Source organism: Heliangelus exortis, chromosome 3, assembly GCF_036169615.1.
Source record: "Heliangelus exortis chromosome 3, bHelExo1.hap1, whole genome shotgun sequence".
NCBI lineage: Eukaryota > Metazoa > Chordata > Aves > Apodiformes > Trochilidae > Heliangelus > Heliangelus exortis.
In genome coordinates, this window is record NC_092424.1 from 108,671,500 (window position 1) to 108,689,177 (window position 17,678).

At 41.2% G+C, this 17,678-nt stretch overlaps 1 protein-coding gene across 1 annotated transcript in view; it reads left to right on the forward strand.

The window, feature by feature from the left end:
• Nucleotides 1-7,883: 7,883 nt before the first annotated feature.
• The window catches only part of RCAN2 (regulator of calcineurin 2), an 86,239-nt gene continuing 76,444 nt past the window's right edge, over nucleotides 7,884-17,678 (forward strand). The window contains exon 1 of the mRNA XM_071742136.1: nucleotides 7,884-8,039. The gene's annotated coding sequence lies outside the window, so the exon portion shown is untranslated. The remainder of the gene's footprint in view (nucleotides 8,040-17,678) is intronic.

The window sequence follows — 17,678 nt, forward strand, 5'->3', positions numbered from 1 at the left end:
CCTGGCAACTGGTCTTTGCTTACCATGAACTGAAATCAAGCACCACTTTATTAAAAGACAGTCTTGTCACAATGAACTGGTTGTTCCCTGAAATAATAAAAAGACTCAAAGCAGGAGGATTAACTGGGTATTAATCAACACGTTCACCTTTGCTAAATTTTTCTTACAGACTCTGGCCTTGCAGTCTGGTTCAGAGGTTTTGGGGACGTGCACAGCTTGCATGTGGAGGTACATACAGGAGCTAACTGGGTACCCACAAGGTAAAATAAATCCAAGTGACAGAATGCAGTGCAAAATGCAATCACTAAAGCATCTGCCCTGAGCTCCTACACCTGCCAGAAGTGCTCGTGACATTACACAGGCACTGGCATCATCTAGGGGACAATTGTCAATCACTGTTGGATTGACAACTCTTTCCTGGGCTGCTTCAAAAGCCAGCAGGTTGGGAGAGGTCATTCTCCCTCTCTCCTCTCATGGGTATTGTACACATGGAGTAATGTGTCCAGTTCTGGGCCCCTCCACATATGGAGGACATGGAGCTGTTGGATTGAGTCCAGAGGATGGATAAAATGATGGTCAGAGGGATGGATGGAGCAGCTCTGCTATGAAGACACAGTGAGACAGCTGGGGTTGTTCAGTCTGGAGAAGGCACCTGGGATACCTTAGAGCACCTCCCAGGATATGAAAAGGACCCTACAGGAAAGCTGGGGAGGGGCTTTTTATAAGGGGATGTAGCAACAAGACAAGGCCTAATGGTTTTAAGCTGAAAGAGGGGAGATTTAGATTAGGCACTAGGAAGAAATTCTTTCCTGTGAGGGTGGTGAGACACTGACACAGGTTGCCATGGTGGTTGTGGCTGCCTCATCCCTGGAAATGTTCAAGACCAGGCTGGATGGGGCTTGGAGCAACCTGGTTTAGTGGGAGGTGTCCCTGCCCATGCAGGGGGGTTGGATCTGGATGAGCTTTAAGGTCCCTTCCAACTCAAACCATTCTATGAGTCTAGAAGATCAGTGCCAGACCATATACAATAATAACCTATATAAGCATACACTAACATAATGTGTTTGAACTTAAGGTGTCTTAATAGAGGTGTTGAAAAAGGTTGTGTGTGTAAGTTTTTACTTTAGGCACAAAAATAGCCTCAGCTGTTGCTTACCTGCTTGGCTGCTTATTTTGTATTAAATGAGATGTTCATGTGCTGATTAATAACTCACCATCCACACTCATCTGTTCCCAATGATATTCTAATTAGACCTCCAACACTCACCTAAAAGTGTCAGAATAATGAATGAAGATATCAGAAAGAAAAGAAAAACACAAAAAGCCTTAAGACTATGGATCACACGTGTAGAGAATGAAACACATAAATAATATTCATGATCTCTCAATATAAGCAAAGCTCTTTAATCTGACATTTTTGAAAGCATTTCTATGTAAATCTCTATAATTAGGGATAAAGATTAATAAAAGGCTAAGAAATCTGGTAGAATGGACTTCTCCATCAAACCTATCTAGCCCTTCTTCAGACCAAGGGCTCCAAAATTCTACTTTTTACAATTAAGAAACAATAATTACCACACTATTCACTTTATAGAAGTAAATTGTGTCTTACAGTTGATTACACTGTGGCCTTCTCATTGCATATGTAAAAATAGTATTTGATGTACCTTTGTTTTATCAGCTGTTTATATTCTAAAGCAGATTAAATAATATATTCAGAATCCTAGCCTGTATTTAGATACCTAAATGAGCATCTTGATTTTTCAGAGCACCTACAAGTCTCAGAGTGCACAGTGTTTCTGAAAATCAGGCCATTTATTTAGGTGTCTATATTTAGGTACATGAATTTGAAGTGTTTGGCTTGAGGTCACATAGCTACGGCTCATTGCATATTTTTTTTTATTTCCATTTGGGTCACAATGGGCAAGTCACTTCTAATAATTCTCATCACAAATCTAAGAAATAGCAGGAAAGGTGATAATAGTTATTTGCCAGTTTAACATCAGGATACTTAGCACTTTCTCAAATACATGAAATTTCCTTCCCAGAGAATTTTAGTCTAAAAAAAGGCAGAAATCAGTGCCCCAGAAAGGTAAGATGAGATGTTTAGAGACTGAACTTATGTTCTGGTTAAACTGCACTCATTTCCTGGATTTTATTTGTCTGGTATCTTTGTCATTTCTTCTGTAAGTTTACGATCATATTGACAAGACAGATGTTTTAGTTTCCTCTGTTTTTATTGAATAAATCCAAGATACTTCTGGTTGTTAACACACAGCAGCAAACTACAGTTTGTTCACGAGGAATTTGAGCTGACAGTATCAGTCATACTGTGGAATTGGGACTATACCTCCAAGATTCCTTTTGAATTTCCATGGTAGCTTGCACAGGCCTTGACCTGAGTGAACCAGTTATGAAATAAACAACCTAAGACTCTGCAGAGAGATGCCTGGGAAAAAAAACATAGAGGAAAATACATTCTGTTAAAGAAACAAGGCAATAATTTTCCTTAGCATCCTACCTCTGCAGCTTGTCATCACTTGACTTCACACCATGAGATGCTTGGAAGTTTGGAAGCAGGTACAAACACCATCTGCAGGTCCCACAGTGCTGCCTTCAGTTCACATAGAGGTGGTAGCTGAGAACAGCCAGCCCTGAGGGAAAAACAATCATCTTAAATACCTCATGTATTTCAACAAAATGAAAGCCCCCTTGCCTTGCAGCATTCTCATTCAAATGGGAGAATTAAATCTTGTCCATAATTTTTCAGACTTGAGAGAACTGAGCCTGTAATTTAAGGATGGTATTTGTTACAGAACAAAAGGCTTTTTTTTTTTCCTTTCTTGAAATGGAGGTTCCTTTAAAAGTCAATTAAACCCATTTTTCCCCTTCATCTACCACGCATCTAGACTAAAAAAAAATATCTCTTGGTTAAAAATATTCCTTAATCAGAAACTGGGACGTGGCTTTTTGTTGTCTTCAAAACTAAGGGTTAGCTGTAAGATAATAAAGCTCTGTTTTGAGGGACTTCTTGTTAGATATGGAATCTTTGCAATGTCAAACCAAAAAGAGGGTTTTTTTCCAGGCAATTCTCACTCTCAGAAGTGGATGGAAAATGTCAAGACTATTTGTTCCCGTTTTCATTGCTTTAAAACCCACAAGCCTCCTGTCTGACCTTTGTCTGACCCTGAAGATGCTCAGAAACAACCAGAGAAAGAGTTTAGGGAAAAAGAGAGCCAAATGCTGGGGCTGCCCTACTGCAAGGCTGGGAGCTCAGGGGTCCCCAGGTTCTCCCCACTTGTCTGACCCCCACATGGGGGATTTCAAGAGCACCAACATCACAACTGAAGATGCTTCCCTGCATTCCCAAGTCCCCAGAGAAGGAAATGGCCTCAATCCATGATCAACCTGCTCATGAAGTATCATGTAGTAGGGCATTACAGGCACTGAAGTTCTACAGCAAGTGAAGGATTCTCTCTGTTTCTGCAGCAATTTTTCATTGGTGCAATTATTAATCTTGCACCCAGAACTGTGCAAAATGCTCTGCAGACAAACAGAGGAAAAAAAAAAAAAAAAAGAAGAAAAAAAAAAAAGAGGAGACAATCTTTCCTTTGCACATTTTTATTTAAACATCTGCAATATGTTGTATTTAAGCTGCTTTGCAGTTGCTATCCACATACAGGATGGAACTGAGGAGGTGTCAAGGCAATGTTGTCTCACTGTACTGAGTGACTGGGTGATAAAATAGCAGATGAAATTCAGTGGTGATAAGTGCAAAGCAGTGTGCATGGGAAAAAATAACCCTGGCTATATATGCAGACAGAGACACTTGTTCGAGCTGCCACTTCTGCTGCAGGAGATCTGGAGGTAGAAGTGGAAAATGAAAATTTTATTGTGGGGCTAGGAAGCAGTCAAAAGGACAAAATAAATGCTAAGGATCTGTAACTCCCCATTAAGATGAAGAGGTTACCCTTTATCACCCCTATGCTCCAAGTTCTGAGTCCCTCAGCCATACAGTTCTTCCCTGTAATTAAAAAATATAAATTAAATAATTAAAAAATAATTAAAAAAATTAAATAGTCATTTTAGTAAAATCAGTTTTAAAGTCATTAGTGTTTTCTAGTAAACTCAGGAAGGATGGAATGGATGGTGATAAAGTTTCACACTGGAAATAAAGGAAACCACATTAGCTTGAAAGAGGGCTATAGCTAGGGGAAATCCAATTAAAGTCTGGAAAATAATGATAGTGAGAAGAAAAGAAATGTAATTTGCTGCCTCTGTAAGAAAGGAACACTTAATAAAACAATCAGGAAGAAAACTTTAAATTGTTTTTATACCCTGACAAATTATCATGGCATGGAGCATTTCGGGAAGCAAAATCTCAAATGGGCTCAAAAAGACTTAAGACAAACTCCTAGAGAAGAGGACCAGTGGTTGCTACTAAGCATGGTAGATGGGATACAACCATGAGCTCCAGAAATCCCTACCTGACCAGTTGCTGGAAAATTGCAAGGTAAATATAAGAATAGATGGTCTATTTTTACACTGTTTTATTAAGCATCCAGTTTTGGCTGCTGGAGACAAGATACAGAGCTAGATGGATCCAACTGTGTTTTTATATTCTAAAAAAGTAACAGCAACAGTCAAGGGTATGCTAATGCTGACAGTCAACATTAATTTCTCTCCCTTTATCCACTCTAATCTCCAGCCTCAGCCATTTGCAAGAAATCACAATCCATATCTGGCCAGAGAATTGGGGATTATCTGGGCGAGATGAGATGTAAAATAAGTATTTATTTCTTGAGAACCTACTGATTTTGAGCTATTACTTACTTATTCCTTCTTTGCCATCAATGCTGCTGCAAAGTCTGCAGGACTGAGCCAGTGTTTGTATTTTGAGGCTCAGAAATTAGCACAATGGAGAGGGGGCAAAGTCCTTTGCTTACAATACTCTGTTTGTTCTGAAATTCACCGTGGTGGCTTCAAATACATTTGAGAGGCCACTTTTGCTTACAGATTAAATCTGCAGAGAAGAAGCAGGTGCAGCCTGAAGATAATGAGCAGCTCAGGATTTGGCTGAGATGGGCTAAGCCTGTGCTGAGGTATCAGTAACAGGACTCCCACTCAGTTCAGCACTGCTTTCAAACCTTGCACGTAGCAGCTGTTTTATCACCTCTGTTGGTATCCTTTCCAGAATTTCAGCTTCCTCCAGATTTTGGCACTCAGCTACCTGGGTTGTGGGAAGATGCCCACAGCATTTAGGAGGCACTGGGGCCTTGGTGGGTAACAGTGTGACTCCAAGAAGAACATTCTCTCAGATGCTCTTACTCTTATTTTTCTACTTTTCCATTTCTAACATATTGCTTTGTTATTTTTGCCAAGAAAAATCTTTAATGCTTACAACAGGGGACATAAAAACCCTGCAGTTCTTGCCTTTTTCATTAGTATCTAATTTAAAGGGCGTTTCTACTGCAAACAGTGGAATTAGGTTTTTTCCCCTTCATCTTAGCAATAATGTTTGGACACAAATAAAAGCCAAAGTCCTGACTTAGGTGTTCCTGATGTTTCCTGAACATGGATTAGTTTGCTTTCATAACTGGAGAGATTCATATTTTACTCCAAGGAAAAGATACACTAGGGCAACTTCATCACAATGAAAATATTCTCCCCAGTATGAAAATATAAAAAAGAATAAAACTTAAGATTGGCTGCTGTGAAGAAGACACAGTTAAGAGGTATGGAAGTAAGAAGACACAAGGAAATCGTTTGACACAAAATGTGGGACAGAAAATTGTGGTGGATTCCCTTCTTACTCAGAATATTAAAATAAGACATCATGCAAACAGAAGGCATTTAAATGAAGACAAAGGAAGATATCCTACCAGGTTTCATTCTTAAAACAAAACCCAAACCAGCAAGCATTTAATTTGATTCAAACCTTGATTAGTTTATCCTGTGACATCTTTTATTCCATAGCTTGCTTTCTCTTCTGCATTGTGCCTAAAGCAATAAGATCATGGCCAGGCATCCATATTTTAAGCACAAGGATAAAAAAAACCCCAAGAATTGATAATTGCTACTATTAGTTACCTACTATATATTAGAAATTAGAATAGAACAAAAGAAGAAAGCCTGGGAGGTGTCTAAACCAGATATACATCAAGACATAAGTCAGTACTTGTTGATGGGACCAGGAAAAAACTCTTCTCTTGCAAGTACAAGCTACAATGAATTGCTCTTGGGTACTTGCAGAGCTGAGGTGGGATTCATTATTGAACTCATTAATCACAGCAGTTTTTTCCTGCTATTATTGGAAAGTACAGCTATAAATGGCATACATCTTTTTATATATTTTTAACCAGTGGAGAATTATTCCTTCCACGGATTTTTTGCAGGGTGTTTAATAATTCTATGGGAGTCTTCCAGTTCTCCATTATATTCTATAGATTTTAAAAGCCATCTTTACAAAACCTATTTACATTTCTGTATCACCCTATTGATTAAGTCCCTCTGTGTTACATTCCAGAGAGAAGAGACCACAGAAAATCAGCATTAGCTTCTGATACTCAGCAGTCTTGGACATACATCTGGAAGAGAGAAAATAGCCCTTCCTTTAATAAAGCATGCCTCAGGGGTATCTGAATGCTTTCTCTTCTTTTTAAAATCATTACCACCATCAGCCTTTTTCCACTGTAACCCTGATGTTCCTTAAGAATCTTACAAATGCAACTTCTGGTCTTGTCTGTAACAGGGAGACACAACTTATTCCCATTGGGCTGAAGAAGAGATGAATGACAACAAGATCCATCCCAGATGGAGATCACTTCAAGGTTGTGTTTGCTTATTGGTGGTCACAGTGGGAATGATGGCTTTGAGCTCCATCCCCCAAAGGCATTTAGGCCCCCTACAAAATCACCACAGGAGGCATGAGGAGGTTTCTCCCTGCAGCCATGATAAGGTGTGCTGGCACTTTGGTGGGCAATCTGACCCTTTCTCTTGCATCCCACCCCACCTCTCTCCATTCCATTCCATTCCATTCCATTCCATTCCATTCCATCCCACCTCTCCCCTACCCTATCCCACCCCAGATCTCCATACCTCATCTCATCCCAGCCCTCTTCACTCTCATCCCACCTCTCCTCATCCCCATCCCTACCCCATCTTACTTCATACTTGTCTTCACATTAACTCATCCCTCTCCTTTTCCTTCTCCTTCTCCTACTCCTTCTCCTCTCCTTTTCCTCTCCTTTTTCTCTCCTTTTTCTCTCCTTTTCTTCTCCTTCTCCTCTCTTCTCCTTTTCCTCTCCTTCCCCTCTCCTTCTCATCTCTCCTTCTCTCCTTTTCCTCTCCTTTTCTTCTCCTTCTCCTCTCTTCTCCTTTTCCTCTCCTTCCCCTCTCCTTCTCATCTCTCCTTCTTCTCTCCTTTTCCTCTCCTTTTCCTCTCCTTTTCTTCTCCTTCTTCTTCTCCTTCTCTTCTCCTCTCTTCTCCTCTCTTCTCCTCTCCTTTTCCTCTCCTTTTCCTCTCTTCTCCTCTTTCCTCTCTCCCTTTTCCTCTCCCTTCTCCCTCTCCCCTCCAAGGCAGCGGGGCCGACACCCTAAGTGAGAACGCTTTGCCACGCACTAGTAACGAAGCCACAAGCTCTGCCAGGTTCGTATCGTTCCCATCCCCACACGGAGCCGCCCATCACCGCCCCTCGCCCGCTCCCTCCCCGCCACCGCCGCCCCCGCCGGTAACCGACACCCGGCGCGAAGCGGTGGGAGGTGGGGGGCGTGGCCAGGGATGGGGAGGCGGGGCCACCGTGCTTCTCGCGTTCTTATTGGTGGTTCCCTCCTGCCCGTTAGGGCGAAGGGCTTTGCTGATTGGCTTGCGGCCTCTCCTCACCCCTCCCGCCTTGCCCTCCACCTTCGCCTCAGCGGGGCGGGCAGGGGAGAGGTGCGGGGCACTCGGTGAGGAGCCGGTGTCGCGGCTCTCGAAGCTCGGCGGCGACGACAACAGGGGAGGAGGGCGGGGAGGCGAAGGACGCGCTGAGCCGCAGCAGGTAACGGGCAGGGCCGCTGCTGCGAGAGGCTCCTTCACCCCCGCAGCGGGGCTGCCCGGTTGCAGCCCTGCCCCGCCGACCTGGCGCCGTGCGGGGTTATGTAACCGCCCCGCCGGCTCTCCCCGCGGTCCTGACCCCTCCCGGGGGCTCCGCTCTCACCTCGGGGCTCTTCGGGCGCCGGCGGATGGGGGGGGCCGGGTTGCGAGGCGAACCCCGGGGCTTCCCCGCGGGCACCCGTTCTCCGCCCCGGTGTCGGTGCCCGCCGTGCAGCTGGAAACGGGCGGGGGGCGGAGGTGGAGGCGTGCGGGGAGGGGGAGCGGCGTGGCGGCTCGTCCCGCGGGGCAGGTGGTTGGTGAGGTGAGGGAGCATCCCCGCACCGTGGGGAGGAGAGGGGACGGGGGGTTTGCAGCCCTGCGGGGAGCGCTGGGTGCGGGTGTAAAGCAGGTGGGTGAGTGCCGGGGTGCGGACCTGTCCCAGCTCCTCCGGTAACTTGAAGCTGGTGTTCAGGAACGCAGTGAAGTTCGTACCCCTGAGGGAGGCTCTTTTTGGGCTGCTTTAAAGTTAGCTGCAGCATCCCACGCCGGTGTTATTTGATGCTTACATAACAGGTAGCTCTCTGCAAGCTGTTGGTTTGGGTTTTTTTGTTGTTTTTTTTCCCCGCCTCTCCTGGATTCTTTTGTATCTCTCGAAAATATTTCGGTCCCCTCACTGCGTCGGTTTGGAGTTTAATCTGTTTTCCTAAAAGGAAAATGTGTGTCAGGTTTATATAGCTGTAAGAAATAATACTGATGAGAGTTGTCGTTTAATCGGGGGTTGTGCTTTTCCTGACCTTATGTGTTAGGCTGTCAAGTTTTGCACTTACAAATTGGCTTGCTCACTGCTGTTTACCTAGTTAGAATTGTTGCTGTATAGAAAAGGAAGAATTCTCTTCCTTTCTTTGAAAATAATTACTGTAAAGAAACTCTGCCGCATTTATTCTTGCAGTAGAACTAAATTTTATGGTTACACATCGTTCCTGAACAGATGGAAGTTTGAATACTGCGACAATGTAAGCAATCAGAAAAGCTACAAATGTATCATAGTAAAAAGGGACAGAAGGACATTTTGTGTAGATTATAAATTTCGGTAGCTGGTACCTCTCTTAGCAGCAGGAACTGTCCATTCTCCTTAAATGTATTAGAAGGATTGTCAGCTATGTAATCTAGTTTTTCTTCCAAATATTGTAGAGTGTATATAGAGTCAGTGGCTCAATTTGACATTTTTTTTATCAATGCAAAATGTCCTTGCATTGATGTCCCTACTGTTTTCTAAGTTACTTGTGTGTACCAAAAGAAAATCTTTTTGAAGAAACCATTGAAATTTTATTCCAAGTCAGCATAGTGTCTTGAATATTTTCTAGGAGTTAAACACATCTGTTGAGTGTAATTTTGACATGCATGGTTTCTTCCCTTTTTCTTTTTTCCTCTTAAAGGTAAAATAGGTCTTGGTAAGAATCTGTGTATACGTTATGAATTTTATGTTACAAGCTATTAGAGGGCTATTAAATGTTTCACTGACCCTTGTGTGAGGTGACAGATCTGGCTGAAGGCCAACAGTGTTGTAATACTGTGTGCCCCTTATAAAACTGGCTTTAAATAGAGTAGCATAGAGGCCAAGTGAAGGTAATCTGGAAGCTTGCTCTGGTTTCTTTTGGGCTTGGGGAGGGTTTTTTTGTGGTTTTTTTTTTTTTTTTTTTTTTTTTTTTTTTTTTTGTTCTTTGAATGTCTTAATGTTACCATGGTAGCTTTAGTGGTTGATTAATCACAGCTCAATTTCTTGACCTTAAGAACAGCACAAAAAATCATTATACCTGGCATTGCTTGCTCAGAATATCACCTTCCTGGAATCTTTGCTTGGTCGGGTGGAGCATCAATGTCTTTTGGCTCCATTTCTGCAGGGCTGGGGATGGAGATGGCTGAGGAAGCCAATGCCAGCTGAGTTTCTTTGCTGGTCATAGGCTACATCCTTGGCATGGGAGGCAAAACCGAGCCTTCTGAGCAATATGCAGGTCTTGAAGTGCTTGAGCTGGACAGCCCTGTTTTAGAGAAATAAAAGTGAATAGTCCCTTTGGATGTTAAAAGCTTCCAAAAATAGTTACAAAGTCTCAGCTAAATTTAATACGGCTAGAATGTCAATGGAAGAGATTAGAACGTTTGGGATTTGCACCAGTTAGCATTAAAAACAAAAAAATGTCCTCTCCCTCATATCTGCCACTTCTCTAAGAGGGAATAGTGGAGATTGACCCTCTTTTTGTGTGATGATCTGAGTTAAAATGTGGTTGGACTTCATTGAACAAGCAATTTTTATTCTTGTAAGGGGAATAGTCAGTGCCCAGGTGGGAGATGCAGATATAAATGTTTAAGGGAGAGGTAACTACAGTCTGGTTCTTTTGAGACAGCAGTTCAATAATCCTGTCACATGAGGTCCCATTTTTCTTTTTCTAATTAAGTAAAACTTCTCCATTTAAGTCCATGGGATCTTTCCATAGTGATGATTTAGTATCACATAAAAATAATATTAATCTCCACTGCTCTTTTGGAGAATGGAATGAGGTTTTGATAGGTTCCTACTATCTGAACTTCCCTGTTACATTCATGCCTCTACCAAAGCCTTCAGTGTGGGCCCAGTTGACTTCAGCAGGATCAGCATCCTTAGGCTGAAGTGGGTGACTGCTTTCATTAAGTCAGTGAGGATTTTAACTAAAACCAGATTTGATTTGGGGTTTGATTCCCTCCCCTGTGTTGTCTTCCCTCCCCTTTTGGAATTATGATAAAAGTTGCTGTTAAGTGGCTTGGGATTTTTTTTTTTTTTTTTTTTTTTTTTTTTGTATTTTCAGTAGGAGCAGAGGTGTAATCCTTGCCCTTTTTTCTGGACCTTTCTATGAAAACTACTGCAACTTTTCTACATTTCCCTCCCCCCCCCCCACCTCCCCTCCTAAATTTTCTTAATTCCTGTAGATTCTTGTTTCCAGGTTTGTACTCAGGACTCAATAATACTTTTAGTTTATAGTGATTATATTTAAAGCTTCTATTTGTAACATTTTGTTTGCTTTATTCTATTTTTAGTTATGTTGTTTGTCATGGCAAGCAGTGTTTAATAAAAAAAAGTAAAGTTTCCTAGCAATTTCAAGAGATATGTGCCTGTTTCTTGATGTCCCTCGGGGACTCTTTTAAAAAACTTTTAAGACAGGAAAATGGTCACCACGGAAATGCCTTATTAGTTTCCATAAAAAACAGTGAATAAATCTATATGTGCTTGGTGATGTATAAAGGATGGGTCCATTGAAGCACTTCCTGTCATCAAGTTGTCTTCATTCAGCAAAACTTCAGCTGAAGTTCTTTGCTCTGTAGGTCTCTAATTTCATAAGAAGATGCACAGCTTTGCCCTGTCAGTTTTGCAGTAAAAAAAGCAATTTTTCAAACAGAAATTTCAGCTATTTGCTGATGGATATAATTTTTCTGCTGATCCCTTTCTGCTGTGAATTTTAAGTAGAGGTCCTCCAGGTCTAAAAATAGTGAGGTTACAGAATGACTACTTAACTCTCACCTGGAATCTCTACAGAGCTTTCAGCTGAAGTACCCTCTGGGTTGAACACTGGCATCACCTAATCTGTTCCAGTGGGAAAGGAGTTTGTTTTATGTTTTGAACTATCACAAATTACAAGATCTAATACCCATTGACCAGAGGAGGAGAAATTTGAAATAATTCAGTGTAAAGTGATGCAGATGGTACATGTATGTTACACAAAAGAAGTGACAAGGATGTGACACATAAGATCTGGAAGGATAATGTTTGCTGTTGTACTCTATCGTATAATATATTTTTGTGGCTTGAAAGTTTAGAGTCAAAACCCTACAACAAATGTAAAAATAACACAGAAACACTGTTGGCTGGAGGTTAAATAAACTCAGGCTCAGGTTTGTTTGCAGCTCAGTAGCTCTGCCTTCTAAAGGGAAGAGTCCTGCTATGGACTTCAGTAATGTGGTTGCAGTTAGGGTCTTGAATTAATTTAGCATCAGTGTTGGTGCTGAATGCAATAGAACTTTAGTATTACTGTATTATTTCTTTATGGCATTGCCACCTCTTTTAATACTTTGTATGACAACCTCTAGGATCTTTGGTATTTGAAAAATTTCCTGATTTTGGAAGGGGGAAGCAAGCACACAACTTGGTTTGTACTTCTTACATTTCAAAAGTAAGATAAGTAAGGTTTACTTCTGTGTGGATGGCTTTGTTTCTGGTAATATAAAACACACCATAAGAGTTAGGGGAGTTAACTTCTTTTGTCCAAATCTGTAGAAAGGAGCTTTAATATAAAGGGGAATGTGGTCCAGTGATCACATTGTAGTATTGTTCCATGAAAGATTACTTTTAATTTGATTTATTTTGTTAGGCAGTTCATGGCTTATACATGAGTTAGAATTAATTATTTTAAGGGATTTGAAAGGAAAATTCTTTTGTTCTAAACCAGTGGAATAATTGTAAAGCAGATAATTTTTTTTTTTTTTTTACAGAGGACTGCCTGAAGTGGCTGAGGAAATTCAAAGAATCCACAAAACACTACCAACAACAAAACACCTTAAGGTGTTTGACAGGCAATAAAGGATATATAGATATGATTTTTTTTAATGTGTCTAACTTTATTTATAATGCAGAAAAGGGCAATATTTCCAGATCCTGACTGTTTGAAAAATAACTTCTAATATGCTGACTTACTGTGAAGTAAGCAGAGCTGTAAATACTCTGATAATAATTGCATGAATCCTTTAAGTAGATTAGTCACTGAAAAGTACAGTCCTAAGCATTACTGATGTCTGTCCATTCTCAAACTTGTCCCTCTTTTTTTTTCATTTTTTCTGGTTGCTACAAATATTTATGCAACCTGGTAGTGAATCAGGTCACTTATTTACTTAATAATGTTAAACCCAAACTTTTTTCCTTAGGCCTGGTCTTTTAATTGATCAAGTTTGTACAGTTGCACCATGAATCAGAGTAGGAGATGCTTTCTTCACTGCAAAGGTAGTGTAGGGAGTGACTGGTGAAAGGAAGTGATAAGGCTGAGGTGTGTGATGTGATTACATTATATCTTTTGGCAGGAGTGCTGGTTTGTCCAGTCAGTGTCTGAACTTCCAGCCCTCCCAGAGGAGCACCATGAAGATTGTCAGAGGGCTGGATCACCTCTCCTATCTATGAAGACAGGTTGGGAGAGCTGGTATTGTTCAGCATGGAGAAGAGAAGGCTCCAGGGTGACCTTATAGTGGCTCTTCCATTACCTGAAGAGGCTACAAAAGCTGTGGAGGAACTTTTTACAAGGGCATGTTATGATACAACAAGGGGTAATGGTTTCAAACTGAAAGAGGGGAAATTTTTGTTGGATATTAGGAAGAAATTTTTGACTGTGAGGGTAGAGAGGCCCTGAAACAGGTTGTCCAGTGAAGTTGTGCTCATGATCATGTTGGATGGGGCTTGGAGCAACCAATCTTGTGGGATGTTGGAACTAGATGATTCTATTAATATCATATATATTGAGAATGTCAGGTTGGAAGGGACCTCAAGGATCATCTGGTCCAACCCTTCTAATATTATTGTTTATATTGAAATGTCTCAGCACCCTGTTGAACTCCTTAAGGTTTGTTCTAACTCAAACCATTCTGTGGCTTGAAGTGTGCTAACATATGTTGTTGATGCAAGTGTGTTGGTTTGTTTGCACTGATAATAATTCATAGAATCACAGAATCATAGAATCATCTGAGTTGGAAGGGACCTCAGAGATCATCAAGTCCAACCCTTGATCCACTCCCGCTGCAGTTCCCAGCCCATGGCACTGAGTGCCACATCCAGGCTCTTTTGAAATATCTCCAGGGATGGAGAATCCACCACTTCCCTGGGCAGCCCATTCCAATGTCTGATCACCCTCTCTGTAAAGAAATTATTCCTAATATCCAACCTAAACCTCCCTTGGCACAACTTGAGACCTCTTGTGCCCTCTTGTCTTGCTGAGAGTTGCCTGGGAAAAGAGACCAACCCCCCCCTGGCTCCAACCTCCTTTCAGGGAGTTGTAGAGAGTGATGAGGTCTCCCCTGAGCCTCCTCTTCTCCAGCCTCAATACCCCCCAGCTCCCTCAGGCCTTCCTCACAGGACTTGTGCTGGATCCCTTCACAGCCTCCTTGCTCTTCTCTGGACCTGCTCCAGCACCTCAATCTCCTTCCTGAACTGAGGGGCCCAGAACTGGACACAGGACTCAAGCTGTGGCCTCCCCAGGGCTGAGCACAGGGGCAGAATCCCTTCCCTGGACCTGCTGGCCACGCTGTTCCTGATACAGGCCAGGATGCCATTGGCCTTCTTGGCCACCTGGGCACACTGCTGGCTCATGTTCAGCTTCTTGTCAATCCAGACTCCCAGGTCCCTTTCTGTCTGGCTGCTCTCCAACCACTCTGTCCCCAGCCTGTAGGCTCATATCCAGTTTTTCTCTTGAAAAACATACATGCATTAGTAGTGAGATTTCTGTTTTAATTGTGGTGCTGTACTTAATATTGTGCAGTATAGAAAAGTAAAATTAGTGAAACATTAGTTTTCCCGTACAGATGTTCTTAGCTGTGCAGGTCCCAGCTTAAGTTGAGTGGAGGATTTACTAATTGTAAATTTACTTGCTACTGGAGGGAACACTGACCAGAATTCTGGGAATATCTTCAGTGTAGGAGAGGCATGTGCATGTACACACACCTACCCTACAAGGCTTGAAAGAGAAGTGGTCTAAAAGCATGTAAGACAGTGACTTGCATAAGAAGACTTGGCCAACACCAGAGTCCTGTTGAGCAAATCTCTCAAGAATTGACTGCAAAAAAGCAGCAAGCTTTTCTTGCTGAAGAACTAGCAGAGCACAACTACTGCCACATAAGTTAAGAGTATTAATTTCTAATGGAGCTTTGAAGCCTATAGATTGTAGAATTGCCTGCTGTAGTGTATGCTCATCTTCTTATTACCAGCTAGGATGGTTAAAAAAATGAACTTCATAGTTATGATTTACAATCCTGTTCTGATTTGTTCCTAGTCATAGTGTTTTTGCTTAATTTTTAAATTAAAATATTGCTTCTCTATCTAGTACCTTATAATATGGTACTCCCAAGAGAAGAAAATGAACAGTTTGAGGAAATTAAGACTTTTCTGCTAATATGTTAAGATTCTTTATGTGTCTGGCCACAAAAATGTCATTGTTATGCACTGGGGAACAGGATGTCTGAAATTTGTTAGTTGCTATGAACATGTCTTTATTATTATGCCTTTAGTCTAATAAATAACCTTCACTTTCACTGTGGGAAGTACAGCTTAAGAAATCACCTAATATAAATAAAGATGGGTATAAAAAACAATGCACTGTATTGCCTTCCTCTAATTTAAATGCTAAGTTCCATTCAGCCAGCAGATTCCTGTTTAATATCCTAGGACATCCTTACAGATCTTAAACTTCACTACTCCCAGTTCCTTTTAATCTCCCCTCTTCTCACTAGGATGCTTATGGAGTATCAATTCATAATCCAAATACAATACAAGTTTTGAGTGTCAACTTTTGTAATTTTTATACTTGTGAGTCTGCTGTGTAAAGTTGGCTTTGAGGCATCTTTGTAATGAGTGGACTCTTCTGGCTTAATGCTGGAGAGGGAAGAAGGGTTTAACCCAGAAGGCTGTCTGTAGAATGGTGTCTTCCCTGACTGCAAGTAGCTTGCCTCTTGTGAATGAAATACTTCATACTCTCTGGCAAAAATTCTGTTCTGCCATGTAAATTATAGATTATAACATACTGGGCTTAGGTTTATTTTCACAAACCTAAAGGCAATTAATTTCCTCTTGGCACAGTCTAAGCATGATGGCAAAAATGTTTAGAGATGATTGTATTTTGAGTAGATGATATATTAATACTTTCTGCTAGTGTGGCAATATATCCTGATTTAAGTTTCTTCCCCAGTAGTGGCTGCTGTGGGGATTTCTTTATAGTGTTTACCTGGGTATGTTTCCACTGAAATATACAGCAATACTCACAGGCTTAAGTGGGTTGGTTCAAATGCCAGAGGCAATATTGCTATGATACTGAGTTCCTATTACATTAATGTAAGCTGTTGAAGTTGTATCCATCTCCTGTGTCACTTGTTCAGTCTTTTTTTTTTTTTTTTTTTTTTTTTTTCCCCAGTTAGAATTAAATTCCTACACTGAAATTAGTTGGAGTTATTTGTGTTAATATCAGAAGGAGTTGGTGAAAACACTGGTGTGTATGTGATATACTAATGTGTCAACCTGATGACAGGTTTCTAAAAAGAGGTAACTGGCCTGAGGCTTTCATTCTGCACCTGCTTCCTTGCAGCACCACATCCTTTTTGGTTTTTAAGCTCTTCTCACATAAATTACATGCACAGGACTAGGAAACTATTCTGTCTGGAGCTGTGTAACATTTTAGTGCCTGGAAAAGGAGGAGAGCTAAGATCCAGGGATGTACTCTCTCTCCTGGTCATTCTATGCACCATGAATGGTATTGCTGTACAACATTTATCTTGGGACAAGGTCCTGAGTTATCCTGATCTGATGTTTGTGTTTCAGCCCAGGTGACCTCTGCAAGCCCCTTCCAACCTTTGTTGTTCTCACTGGTACCAGCTAATAAATTTGCCTCTGTCATGGGATTTGAGGGTGTGGTAAGCTTGGGCTCAGTGCTCACTCCAAACTGGTATTTTTGAGTGTGACATCAGCTTTTTTTCTTGAGGACTTGTGTTGTCAACCCTGAGACTTCAGCTGTAACAATTGCTGTCATTTCCATAACATAAGATTACAGAATGATGTGCTCTGTCATCAGCCAAATGCCATTTCAGAGCAGCAGCAGCAGAAATGAGGTTATCTGAAAGGCATAGGCATAGCAAATTAGCTCCATAATTTAGATTTGCTTTACTGAGATTAAGTGTGGTAAGCCCATAGGGTTTAATTTTGGATGCCAGTCCTAAATAGTGTATTTGAACTACTATTTACAACTATTTATAGAGAATAGCAAGTACGCAGTAGAGCAAGGGCAAATCTGAAACAGATGAGCACACTGTGCTTATGTAACTCCAGCTCCTTATATCCTTATATTACGAGGAAAAAAGAGCAGCCAATGATTGCATATTGTTATTGAAAGAAACACCAATATGAGGGAATTAATTATTCCTTGGCATAGTTTTTAGTCAGCTTACTGGAGGTCTATGGAAGTTATAGGTTGATGTCTAAAACACCTATAGTAAAGACTGATAAATAACTGAATTTATAGTAATAACCATGCTGATAATTAATTGGACTTTTAATTATTCCTTTTGGGTTGTATCAAGAGTAGGGATACTGTTTGATATATAGGTGACTTCTATGTGTTCACAGAAGATCCAAAGTCAGTAGGATTTTCCTGTAAGGTGGTGACAGTCATCTCTTGAGTCCACTCTTGCTTTAGGTTTTTCTTATTTGCTTCCTAATGTGATTAAGATGCAAACAAATTGGTAATGGGCATGACAAACCAGGTATATTCTGTCCTTACACCATAGAAAAAGATTGGCTTTACTCTTTGTAGTAGTGTTTTATCTTACTTGTGCT